At 37.9% G+C, this 13155-nt stretch overlaps 1 gene segment (V, D, J or C); it reads left to right on the top strand.

Annotated features, from left to right (window-relative positions):
* The first annotated feature begins 578 nt into the window (after positions 1 to 578).
* On the top strand, positions 579 to 5371 carry LOC308418457 (Ig heavy chain V region 108A-like). The segment is given in 2 exons: positions 579 to 624; positions 5043 to 5371.
* Positions 5372 to 13155: the final 7784 nt, after the last annotated feature.

Raw genomic sequence — 13155 nt, 5'->3', positions numbered from 1 at the left:
TCATTGATTTTTGAAACATTTAAACTGTTGGAAAGGCAAATATTAATTGTGTGTATGGGAAAGAATTCTCTAAAACTAGAAAAATTAGCTGCTTTTGGAGTTTTCCATCATCACCATCATTTTCATCATTATTATCTTCATCATCACCACCATCATCATCCTTATTGTCTTCATCACCATCATCTCATCATCATCAACATAAAGCATTATCTGCAAATCAACATGCTAACATATCCCAGAGTGGAACAAAAGACTTAGGCCAAAAATTTATTGAGGGATGCAGCCCTCTAGTTACTTCCATAATATCTGTCTAGGGTTCATAGAAAGTGTCTGTAATGCATTTTCTCAGAGAGAAATAGGATTTGGACATGAGCATCCTGCTCCCTGACCCAGGTGCCTTTTCAGTCCTTCCTCTCTAGTGCTTCTGCAGCTGAACTAGGTTCTTATTTAATAAATCCCATGCTCATGAATATGCAATTTACCTGTGTCTAAGGAAACAAATACAGGGATGACCACACTCTGAAAACAACAAACCTCAGGTGTCCTCTCCACAGTCCTTGAACACACAGACTCTAAACATGGAATTGAGCTGGGTCTTCCTCTTTCTCCTGTCAGTAAAAGCAGGTAAAGGTCTCACCATTTCAACATCTGAAAAGGAGACTGTGTGTCTGAGGTGACAATGACATCCACTCTGCCTTTCTCTTTACAGGTGTTCACTCCCAGGTTTAGTTGCAGCAGTCTGGGGCTGAGCTTCAGAAACTTGATTCTTCAGTAAAATTGTCCTGCAAGACTTCTGGCTACATCTTCACCAGGTACTGGATAGGCTGGGTAAAGCAGAGGCCTGGGCAGGGCCTAGAGTGGATTGGATGGATTTATCCTGGTAGTTGTGCTACTGAGTACGATAAGAATTTCAAGAGCAAGGCTGCACTGACTGCAGACCAGTCCTCCAGCATAGCCTACATGGAACTCAGCAGCCTGACATCTGAGGACTCTGCAGTCTATTCCTGTGCAAGACTCACAGTGCTGCAACCACATCCTGAGTGTGTCAGAAAGCCTGGAGGAGCAGAAAGATTCCCTGTGACTGAGATGACAGAAATACTAAGCTTTAGACTTACTCAGAAGTAGTAATTTTGAATGTCCACTTTTCGCCAATTTCTCAAAGTCATGTAGTACCATTTTCACTTTTGTAAATGGACATCTAGGAATAAAGTAAATATATTTGTATAAACATCATATTCTTCATACCTTGTAGATCCGTTCACCAGTGACCACCTCTGTTGATATGTTTCTTATTTAATAAAACAGTAAAAATGGAAACATATAGTTAAGTCCTGTATCTTTGTTTAAATTCTTCAAAATGTAAATTCTTAATGTTTAAAATTCCTCAGAAGCCAGTCCTGTAATCATTTGAAGATGAGGGACATGTCATATGCATGACTCTAAGGTGTGGGAAAATACATAAGTAAAACATTTGGGCTTTAGCCTCTCTCATTCCCCTTCCTCTCTTCTCATTTCTCTCTCTTTGAATTTTTAGCAGTGAACTTTTCCATTGTTAATCTCTTATTTCACAGAGGAGTTTCTACTGGATGTCTTTAATTTCATGAGTTCTTCTCTGCAGATGTCATAGAAGGAAACACATAATGTCAAAATATGATAATGAGGATGTGCTACAGATTGACTTTATTAGTCTGGATTGGACTTTGGGAAGTCTAAAAACCGGCAGTTTACTGTAAGTATATTTCAACACCATAGATTTTGGGACCCATCGAATCTAAGAAAAGTTAGTTAAATATAATATAATTAAATTATATTTACAGTGAGTAGAATTAGGAAAAAGGTCTGCAGTCAAGAATAATTTCAATAATCATTCCAATCTGTGTATGATGGGACGTAGAATATGACTATGTAAAAACTGTTTTTCCAAAGTTCTTGTGACTATGAGGATGGATTTGTAAATCTAAAAGTCTTAGAATTTAATGTGGCCTCTTTCATAAAAGACAGCTGGGCATAAATTGCATGTGATATCTCCTGTAATGGTTCACAGTGATCCATGAAGGGAGAAGTCTGAAATAATTATTCTGGAGGAATATGGTTAGGTCTGTTTATACAGGTTGCAAACAGGTCCCAGATCTTTAGAACCTTGTTAACACCTTATCTGTTCAGTCCCCCGACCCACTATATACTCATGCTAGAGACAAATAGATACAGCAGAGCATGCTTGAGGCTAACCATTAGTCTGAACGTGGCGATCACAATGAGGTTGCTAAAGAAAGGACATAAGGAGGTGAAAGGGGTTGCAACATCTCGGGAAGATAACATTATCAACCAACCAAACACCCCCAAACCCCCATGGAGTAAAACACCAAACTTTGAGAGACTTATTGATCCAATTTTGTATGTAGCTAAAGACGGCAGTGTCTGGCATCAATGTGAGAAGAGGCTTTTGTTCCAGAGTGGGCATGTTTTCCCAATGTAGGGAAATGCCAAAGCAATGGGTTGGAATGGGGATCAGAAAAGAGCGTACCTTTGTGAAGGCACCTGGAGGGGGGTAGGGATGGTAGCAGGGTGGGGTAAAGGAATAACATCACAAATGTAAATACAGAGTATCTAATAATAAAAGAAAAAAATACAGTGTTTAACACTAGCATTTCTAATTCCTGTATATCTCAAATGCCTGAGATTCTAAGAAACAATTCTGATTCATCCGAATGAATCAAAGTATTTTATAAAGTTTCTTTATTATGTGTTCATAATTTAGAACAAAACACAAATTAAACAGTGTGGGGAACCATTAAGTTTGTTTGGCATCACTGCTTTGAGACACATGTGTCCTCATATTTCTCAGATTTGAGTTCATGGCTCCTGGAGCATAATGTGTCCTCCAGTTCATGAGAGACTGATGTAGTTCCTTAATATTGGCATGTTCAGACTTCTTTGTGATTCTTTGGAAACCACAGAAACATGCAAGCATGACAGACAATAGTTTTATCTTGTGTACCATGGATAACTTGAAGCATCAGTTTTATCCTGGAAACACCAACTGTGTTGATCCCAGCAACTGCTGTTATATCCTGTTTCTGATCTAGGTTAAAAAAAAAAGTCTGATTGCTTTCAATGAAATTGTCACAGCCTAAGTCTTCCTATGAATTCTCAGTCTTGACCTGATGCAATTCCTCATACACTTATCAGGATGCCTTAGTGCAGTATGTATGTGCAGGTGCTTACATCACTACACATAGTACAAATAATTTTATACCTTTACCTTTGACCTCCTGATTTTCTGTTTCCCTCTTCAGGTCCACACTAACCAGTCTTTCATTCTTTCCCCTATTGGAGAACGAAGGTGTCATTAGATATCCACTAATCCTGTTACTTTTCTGTATTGCCAGACAAAGCAGTCCAATTAGGGGAATAGATTCTGCAGATAGGCAGTGTCTTTAGCTACAGCTCCCACTCTAGTTGTTGGGGGGCCAGCAAGAAAACTGAGAAATACATGTGCTGGTGTCCTAGGTCCAGCCCATGTGTTCTCTTTGGATGGTGGTTCAGTCCCTAAGAGCACTTGTTGTTATGGAATGATTATCATTGTAGATCTCTAGCATTTAGATATTTCATCTAGTAGGTACTTTAATTTTTCTCTAGTCAGAACTTTTACTAATTATCCATTCTTGTAATTTTCAGCCTATTAAAGCACTAAGTTCAAAATTATTCAACTTCTAAGTTTCAGCCGGATCTTGATCTGCTGCCGCATTTTAGTTATTTACCTCAGCATTCTCAGTCCTATGCACAGTTACTGTGTGTTTATAATTTGCCTATTATAAAATGGAGGGTGAGTGATTCACCCTCTTAACACAGGTGCTCTGCCCCAAGTGTAGCCTGAGGAAGACAAAAAAAAAAAAAAAAAGGTCTGCTTTCTCCTGTCATTATATTTTTAGAGATGAGATTTGCAAAACCTCTTGATCCACTTGCCACCAAGGAGGAACCTGGCTTTGAGAGGGACATTAAAGTAATACTGGAAAAAATTAAAATCTCTGATGTGTTAATCACTATCCCTATGTAAATTAGATCCACTTCTCCCTTCATATGAGCACCATGAACTCTGAAAATACAGGCATCAAGAATTTCAGCAGCCAGACTGTGCAACTGAAAACCTATTTTGCATGGAAGCTCATGACCAGCAGGGGGTGCAATGAGGCCAATTATCCCAGTAGAGCGATTAGAAGGGTGTGGAGGGCCTCTGTGTCCTTGGTGGCTTCCTTTCTTTAGTGTTTTCACTGATCTGGCCTACTGTGATTGACATGTGATGTCTCCATGCTCAAACACAGTAAAGATTCTCTGTGAAACACCAACTGATGTTTATTTACTCGTTTATATTTGTGTTTTACAACTTTAGAATGAAAGTCACCCTTTCTTTGGAGTCACCCACACTCACTGGCTCTTAAATTGGATCAATTTTTAAATGTTTTACTCTTAATTTTATTACTATTAAACTATGTCATCTTTGTAAATCATATATATCATAGTCATCATCACCATCATCATCATCATCATCAAAAAGCATTATCTGTAAATCAATGGCATACCTTGTCCCAATTTGGAACAACAGACACACACCAAAAATATATTGACTGCTGAAGTTCCTGAGGCATCTGCTGAGGGCTCAGGGAAAGTATATGGGATACATTTCCTCAGAGAGGATTAGGACTTGGACCTGAGTTTTGGCTAACTAACCCATGTACCTTTTTACTCTTTCCCCACCAGTTCTGCTCCAGATTAACCAGGTCCCTATGTAAGAAGTACCCTGCTCAATAATATGCAAATTACCTGATTCTGTGGTAGTAAATACAGGGATGCCCAGACCCAGAAAACAACATATGATCAGATCTTCGCAGTCCTTGAACAAGCAGAAACTAACCATGGAATGGAGCTCGATATTTCTCTTCCTCCTGGTAGTGATTGCAGGTCAGAGGCTCACCATTTCCAAATCTAAAAAGGATACAGAGGCTGAGGTAACAATGACATCCACTCTGAAATTTTCTCCACAGGTGTCCACTGCCAGGTCCAGTTGCAGCAGTCTGGAGCTGAGCTGGTGAAGACTGGGGCTTCAGTGAAGGTGTCCTGCAAGGCTTCTGGCTACACATTCACCAGCTATAGTATGCACTGGGTGAGGCAGAGTCATGGAAAAGGCCTGGAATGTATTGGATATTTTTATCCTGGAAATGGTGGTACTGGATACAATGAAAAATTCAAAGGCAAGGCCATACTGACTGCAGACAACTCCATCAACACAGCCTACATGGAACTGAGAAGCCTGACAACTGAGGACTCTGCGGTCTATTACTGTGCTAGACACAGTGTTGTAACCACATCCTGAGTGTGTCAAAAACCCCAGAGCAGCAGAATGCTACTGCCCTGTGACTGAGATGACACAAAAGACTAACCTTTCGACTAGCTCAGAACAAAAATTTTGAATGTTCATTTTTACATCCTCCTCACAATTTTATAGTGACTTTATTATTTTTCCAAAATGATTTCATTTAAAATTTTGATGCTTTTTTAGAAAGCCCCTATAGTACATCATACTTTGTCAATCTCTACACTGTGATTCCCTTTACTATCACATTTCTTATTCAATAAAATAATAAGAATATATGGTGACTCATTAAATATTACTGCCTGTTCTGATGAGGATATGAAAAAAATAAACACCCTTCCATTGTTGGTAATATTGTAATCTGGTAAAATGACTCTGGAAATCTATCTGGACATTCCTCAGAAAATTGAACATAATTCTACCTGAGGACCCAGCTATATCACTGCTGGGCATATTTGCAAAAGGTGCTGCAGCATATAACAAGGACACATGATCCTCTCTGTTTATAGCAGCTTTATTTATAATAGCCCAAAGCTGGAAATAACCCAGATGTCCTTTAATAGAGTAACAGATACTGAATAAGGTACTACTCAGATATTAAAAATAATTACTTCATAAAAGTTTTAGGCAAATGGATGGAACTAGAAAGTATCCTGAATGAGGTGACCCAACCAGGAAAGAAAACACATGGAATGCCTTCACTGAAAAGTCGATATTAGCCCAAAAGCACGGCATATCCAAGATACAATAACCATACTACATTGAGGTCAAGAAGATAAAAGACCAAAGAATAGATGCTTCAGCCCTTTTTAGATGAGGAAATATAGAGACAAAGTCTTTTATGAAGACTGAAGAAAAGGCCATCCAGAGACTGCCCCACCTTGATATCCATCCCATATGCAGTCACCACACACAAACAGTATTGTGGATGGCAACAAGTTCATGCTGGCAGGAGCCTGACATAGCTGTCTTCTGAGAGGCTGCTCTAGATTCTTAAAATACCATTGGACTGAGAAGAGGTCCCCAATAGATGAGTTTTTAAAGGGACTGGAAGTGCTGAAGGGGTTTTCAACCATATAGGAACAATAACAATGCAAACCAACCAGACTCCCCAGAGCTCCAACATACTAAACCAAAAGCCATATAGTACACATGGAGAGGCATATAGCTCTAGCAACATATGTAGCATAGGATGACCTTATCAGGAACAAAGGAGAGAAAAGGCCCTAGGTCCTCTGAAGGTTGGATGTCCAGTGTATAGGAATTTTAGGAAGTGGAGGTGAAAGAAAGTCTGTGGATGGATGGGGGAGCACTCACATAGAAAAATAGGCCCGCATTAGAAAATTCAAAATAATTTTAATGTTTACCTTTGGTATACAGAATTATATGTTGAAAGTGGGAATCAATGAATGAAAACTCTCTAGTGGGTCAAACTTAAGCACTTCAAATGCTGTTTATGGGACTGTATGTATTTTGTGTCATGTCAGAGATGAAGAGTAGTAACCACCCAGCTATAAATCTATTCACCTACATGGTGTGTCTTCCTATGGGTCATGTTGATGCAACAGTGGCATAAATGTTATTGTTCTAATCATTGATTCTTTGATAGAATTTAAAGCCAGTGAGATAACAGTCATGGCTTACAGTGTTTAGGTCTTCTAGAATGTGAAATTGGATAGACTATAGTCCAGTTGAAAACTAAAGGTTATATTGTTTTAATAAAACATTAATCTAATAAGATTATGTTTAAATACATCACCATATACAAACTTAAATTTGTTTCTCAATTCACCATCATTGCTGATATTTCTTGCAGCAGATAGGAAGCAAGGAAGGACAAAACCCAACAATTTATAGTGAGTATGAGAAATGAGAAACACCATTTCAAAGGAAAAGATGAAAATATTATAAGAGCCAGAGATGATGGATGGCTCCAAAGAAACCATCTCATCCATAAACAACAGTACTGTTGCATATTTGAACTTACAGTACTGTGGAAACAAGCACTGGGCTTACAAAGATTCAAGACAATTGGACCCTCTGCTTCCACTAAGAATCAATTTATCTGCAACCTGTATTTACTTGCAAAATACTTAGTCTTCTTCAGTGGAGGCCTCCTGGCTATATTAACCACACCTGATGTCAGACTCTATGTACAGGAGATGACCAAACAATAGCACCACAGTGGCAGATTTGTTGATGGCTTTCTTGTACAGCTTTGTTTAGTCAGTTTTCTCTTCTTTTTTTTTCTTTTTTATTAGCTTTCATGCTTGATGTTCTTTCCCATGACAGAGAAATAGTGTGAGTGTGTGTGTGTGTGTGTGTGTGTGTGTGTGTGTGTGTGTGTAGGAGAAACAATAATTTTGTTTTTAGATCTCTGCCTGTGTTATGTTAAAAAACAAGACCTGTAAAGTGTGGTTGGTAGTGAGGGAATGAGGAAAAAGGAGTTGGGAAAGATAAAAAATGTGATCTGACATATTGATTAAAACTCATTTTCAATACACAAAGAAAATTTAAATAAAAAAGCTAAAGGGGCCCCAAATCTTGTGTGTTTATTGTTATTTAGTAAATTGATTATTCTGGAAAGACAAAACATATTTATTCCTGGCATGTTCATGTAAAATCTGGTTTTAGAATTTCCAGTAATTTCTGGTCAGTTGCCTATTGTTTTATTGATCCATCTTTTATGTTCTTCCTGCACTGGCAGTAATGAAGTAAGAAACTATGGAGAGCATTAAATGTTTCAGTGCTCAGACATTTTCTCAGAAAATATATAGAGCCTTCTTAGGACAATGCTCCCTTCAATACATAAGTAACATAAATGCAGCCAGACAAAAATCTCTGTGAATAACAGGACAGATGATGTTTTATTTTCCATCAGATTATTGCTCCTTACATGTCATCGTTTGGTCAAGACAATCTTCAATTGCAATTCTGTTATGACTGCTGTGTTATTCTCATGGCAGTTCTCTGAGATTCTGTCTCTTCCTACAGTGAGTCCAAGTTCAGTCCTCGATGTAGACTTCGCAATAATTAATCATTGTTTGAAGTACAGGCCTGTTTCAGCATTCAGTGCTAAATAGGTTCAGCTTCTAAGGGTCAAGCAGGTTCTGAGATTATTCAATATTTTTGTTATTTTCATCAATAATGCCAGTATTCTGTAAATTATTTTCTCTGTTCTCTTATTGTATCTATAAACAATGTGGAACTGGAAATTGAATATATTCAGAAGTGAACTGGCTTATCATGTTCTGCTAAATGGTCTGTTATTTATTTCTCTTTCAGTCTTCACCTGATTCTTTCTCTGCAGTTGGTTGGAAAAATCTGCTTTTGAATCTTTCTCAGACGAATAAGCTTAGGCAGGACTTAGAAGATGGGACATCAATTGAAGGGGGGGAGAGAGATTGAGACAGAGAGTCACAAATTGGAAGACAGAACAATCCTGGATGGAGCCACAATGGTCAACACAGCTTGTTGGAGCTCAGAAGCTTGATATCTGAAGACTTTGATATCTAGTCAGGTGTCATGCAAAGTGTCACAGCCTAGCTCTATGTTATGTCAGAATCTTAAGGGAGTAGCAAAGTGTCACAAAATTGAGAAGACAGTGAATTATTGAAGTAGAGAAAAAAGGAATAAAACTTCAATCTTATTTTCATGAGGAAATTTTGTAGTAACCTTGCATGTAAGATTCAGAATGAAGGAATATTAAATTAGTGAACTTGTTTCTCATAATTATGTGTTTCAGTGATATTTCTGTACACTGTGTAAAGATACTCTTGTATTATTTATTTATAGATTTGAGGCAGCAAAAAATTCAATAGAGACAAGTATTTGGTATCATTTTAATATATATATATATATTATATATAATCATATTTTGTGAATACTCTCTCTCCTTTTTCTTGACTGGTTTAACAAAAAACTGATAGCCTGTCTCAAATGAGGGAAGAATAGGCAGTACTTCTTGGGAGAGTACGGAACTCTGTGAAAGAGTCATGAGCATATTTGGTGAGAAAAATGCACTGGAGGCCTGAGGCCACGGCTTAAAAGGGGTCAACAGCAAGCCATTTTGCAGAGCATAGATTAGTATACATGGATAATCTAAGTTTTTAGAGCTAGTTGTCAAGAAACCTAAGATAATGTTTTAGTCTATAGTCAATTAACATGAGCCTTGGTGTTTCTTTCAGAGTTATGCATAATAAATCTATATTATTATACCCATGTTGGTGCTAATGTGAGCACATATATCTATCACAATTGGGTCAATAACTTTAGATCAGAAGTGTGTGATCACACAGTCAATCAATGTTTAATTGTTAGGGTATGGCCAATATTACTATTAAACTACTCTTTGCTTTGAATTTCAACACAGAGTTTCTTTGTATAAACCTGTATATTTTGCAAACTTTTCTGTAGATAGCATTATCCTCAAACTCAGAGATCCATGAGTTTCTATTTCTCAAATTCTGCAATTAAAGGTATTTGGAAGCACCATATTGTTATGTAGAAGTATACTCAACAAACATTTTTAATTATATCAGGTATTTTCTTCAAAATCAGGGGGATAGTGATCAATGCAGCAATATGCATTGATTACTGATTTTATACTCATAAGTTTCTATTTCACAATATTTTCTGTAATTATGTGGCTGTTTCAGAACACTTGCTACAATGATACAAGACCAGTGACTTCAGAGTTAAGGTACAGACTGAACATTCCAGAGATTCCCCAAACCATCTCAAAGGTGGGCATTCCTGCATATCTCACCACTGAGGACACCATGTTGTATCAGTCTTTGAGGGAATCAGAATGAGATGGGAGCCAATTTACAAACATAGTCCTATATGAAAGTGACCTGGAATAGTAAAATGGTGCCCAGTCCTCTAAGTGGTGTTCAGAATCACCAAATATAAAGAGTTCAATAAAAAACTGCTAGGGTTTTGTCATAAATGAGAAGTGTGCATGACCAGAGGACAAAGTAAAAATAACACACAGTGAAGTGGAGGAATAGAAAAATCAGTATTTCCATTTATACAAGGAAACTACTGCACAGACAGTGCACCAGATCAGCAAGTATTGATTACAGTATTAGTTTAACTTATGAAATAAGCTCAGTTTATATACAATCTTATGAGGTCAGGATATTTGTGATTGAATTCTATTATATGAGGAGGATGTTTGTGTCCATCCTTACTACTGAAGTAGGCATACGCTCTTGTGCATTGTAACCTATGAGAGCCATCAGCATTCCATATCCTAGAGCATAAAGTACACATAATTTGGGGCTTTATTCAGCACACAAGAGGTTCTGAAATGGCAAGATTAAACCATCTCACACCCTGGATTGTAAGAAAATCTGTTCTCTTATTCTAAAAAGTCACTGATGTCCTAAAGGTGCTGCCATGTGAACTGATAAGTCTTAGAACATTAAAGGGATATTGCCAGGTATGGAAGAAGGAACATGTATTCAGCACATTATTCTTCTTCAATCCTGCAATATTAGGTGCAACCAATTCATAAACCTGAAGTCAGATCACAATTTATATAAATATCATGGATTTATGAATATATATATATATATATATATATATATATATTATGTTACTTAATCATTTTTACAGTCCAGACTCTATTTCCTCCCAGTTCCAACCCCTGACTATCCCACATACAATACATCCTACCCACATCTTTAAGATTTCAGATTGTTAAGTACATATGTACAAGAATTTCAACTTAGTGCTATTGATTTGTCTCATCCCTTGTACAATATTCCAAATCTATCCTTCGTTAATGAAACACAACTCCTGAAAATTTCTACTATGTCATGTCCTGTCCAGGAACAAAAGATGCTTTTTTAGTGCACCTGTTCTCCACCCAGCAGGATCATTGTTATGGAAATTTCCTCACCACCTTCAACCCATTAAATTGATGTACTTGAAAGTTGGGAAATGAATTGAGTTACAGGATATATTTACCTGATTTGTATTTCCTTATCAATGGGAATTTCTTTTGGACTGTTGGATTTTCTGTGAAAAACTCTGTGGTTCTTCCTCTTTTTGTTGTATGTCAATGTTGCAGGATTTCAGTCATGGATACAAAGAGTTATTCATCTGAGCTCAAGACCCATTGCTGTCCTTCTCTCTGCAGATGCTCTTACACAGGAACAGCCTGAAGAACACAACAAAGGCCCTGATCTCCCTTCTTTTTTTTTTTTTTTTTTTTTTTTTTTTTTTTTTTACTGTAAGTGGACTTTTTTTTTTTTATTTCTTTTTTCAAGACAGGATTTCTCAGTGTAACTCACTCAGGGTGGCCTCAAACTCAAGAGCTCCATGTGCCTCTGCCTCCCAAATGCTGAGAGTAAAGGGTGCGCCTTCACCACACCTGGTCAAAACTGACTTTATACTCAGGGTTAAGAAGAGTTCTCAAAGGCATCAGCAAATAGCTAGGCTACAATGTACACAAAACAGAACACAGAAGGAACAATGATGCTACAGTGAACAGGCCTGTCTGTAAAACACCTCAACATACTCAGAACTCAAGCAAGGCACACAGCATCCAGGGGTGAAGATCTCGGCTCCTGTGGGCAGTGCGGGACATGTGCCATGGATGGGCGGCCAACGTCGGCTGTCAGTGGGTGATCTCTGCAAAGGGCAGGTCTCACACGGGCAGCCGCAGATAGCACATAAGGAAATAAGTAAGCATGGCCGTGTTCCAATGAGTCTTTATTTACAGACACGCAGATCTTCATTTCATAGGACTTTTGTGAATCGTGAAATGTGATTTTGAAAACCACTCAGATACAGAGACCACTCTTAGCTCAAAGGCCGTACAAAATAAGATGGTGGGGCTGGACCTCACAAGCACAGTCTCTTCCTAACCTCTGCTCTAAATACTTCTGACACGCAGTTGCCGGCACAGACAGGAAGTCTACTTTCTTATTACGTGAGATCAATAATATACAGTTTGCTTAAGGCTTTGTTTAAACTGCTGGTGTATAAATTTTTAAGACAAAAAATTTAAATTATATGTATGTTAAAATTAAATGCTAAAGAAACAAACTAGCCGAGTTTCGTTTATTTCTGGAAGCAACATCTATACAGCTCACACACGCCACTACGCGCACATTGGCTTCAGGGCAGCACCAGGCCACACTTCCGGTTATGGTACAGCAGGGGCGAGGCGGCTGGGAAATGTACATTTATACACTTCATATAAGTTAAAGGTGGTTACACCATGACCTAGGGTAGCAAAGGCAAGACTTGGACCCACTGCCTGGACCACTTACGTCTGACCTATTAAAAACGTACCCAGTCATTAAAAATGGCCAGTTGGGGAATAGGCCATGTATAAAATATGTCATGTAAAATTTACCTATTTACCTCTTTAAAAAATAAGAACACTTTAAACCACCAACTTGTCGTGTGGATATACATTATGGCAGCAGGAAGCACACTTGATGTACTTCTGCAACCTGGCTAATTTTTTTTTTTTTTTTTTTTTTTTAAATCTCTTCTTTATACATCTGTTAGGTTACTTCCAAGTCACTCCCCAAACCCAAAAATCAGTCTGACACTTGCTGACATGTTTAATTCGAACCTGTATTTGTAGTTTCTAAATTGCTGATAGGTAGACCCAGTCTGGAAACATGGTACACCATGAAGACAAAGGCTGTTTCCACCATCCGGAGGAGAGGATCCATTTCTAACATCTCTAAAAAATACTCATCTGACTGTTCTCATACTCCCGAAAAGGCAGCAACATCATAAATACACTGTGGCTTTTG

This window comes from Micromys minutus, assembly GCF_963924665.1.
Source record: "Micromys minutus genome assembly, chromosome: 1".
Classification (NCBI taxonomy): domain Eukaryota; kingdom Metazoa; phylum Chordata; class Mammalia; order Rodentia; family Muridae; genus Micromys; species Micromys minutus.
The sequence above is the reverse complement of the archived record's forward strand: the minus strand, read 5'-3'. Positions and strand labels throughout refer to the sequence as shown.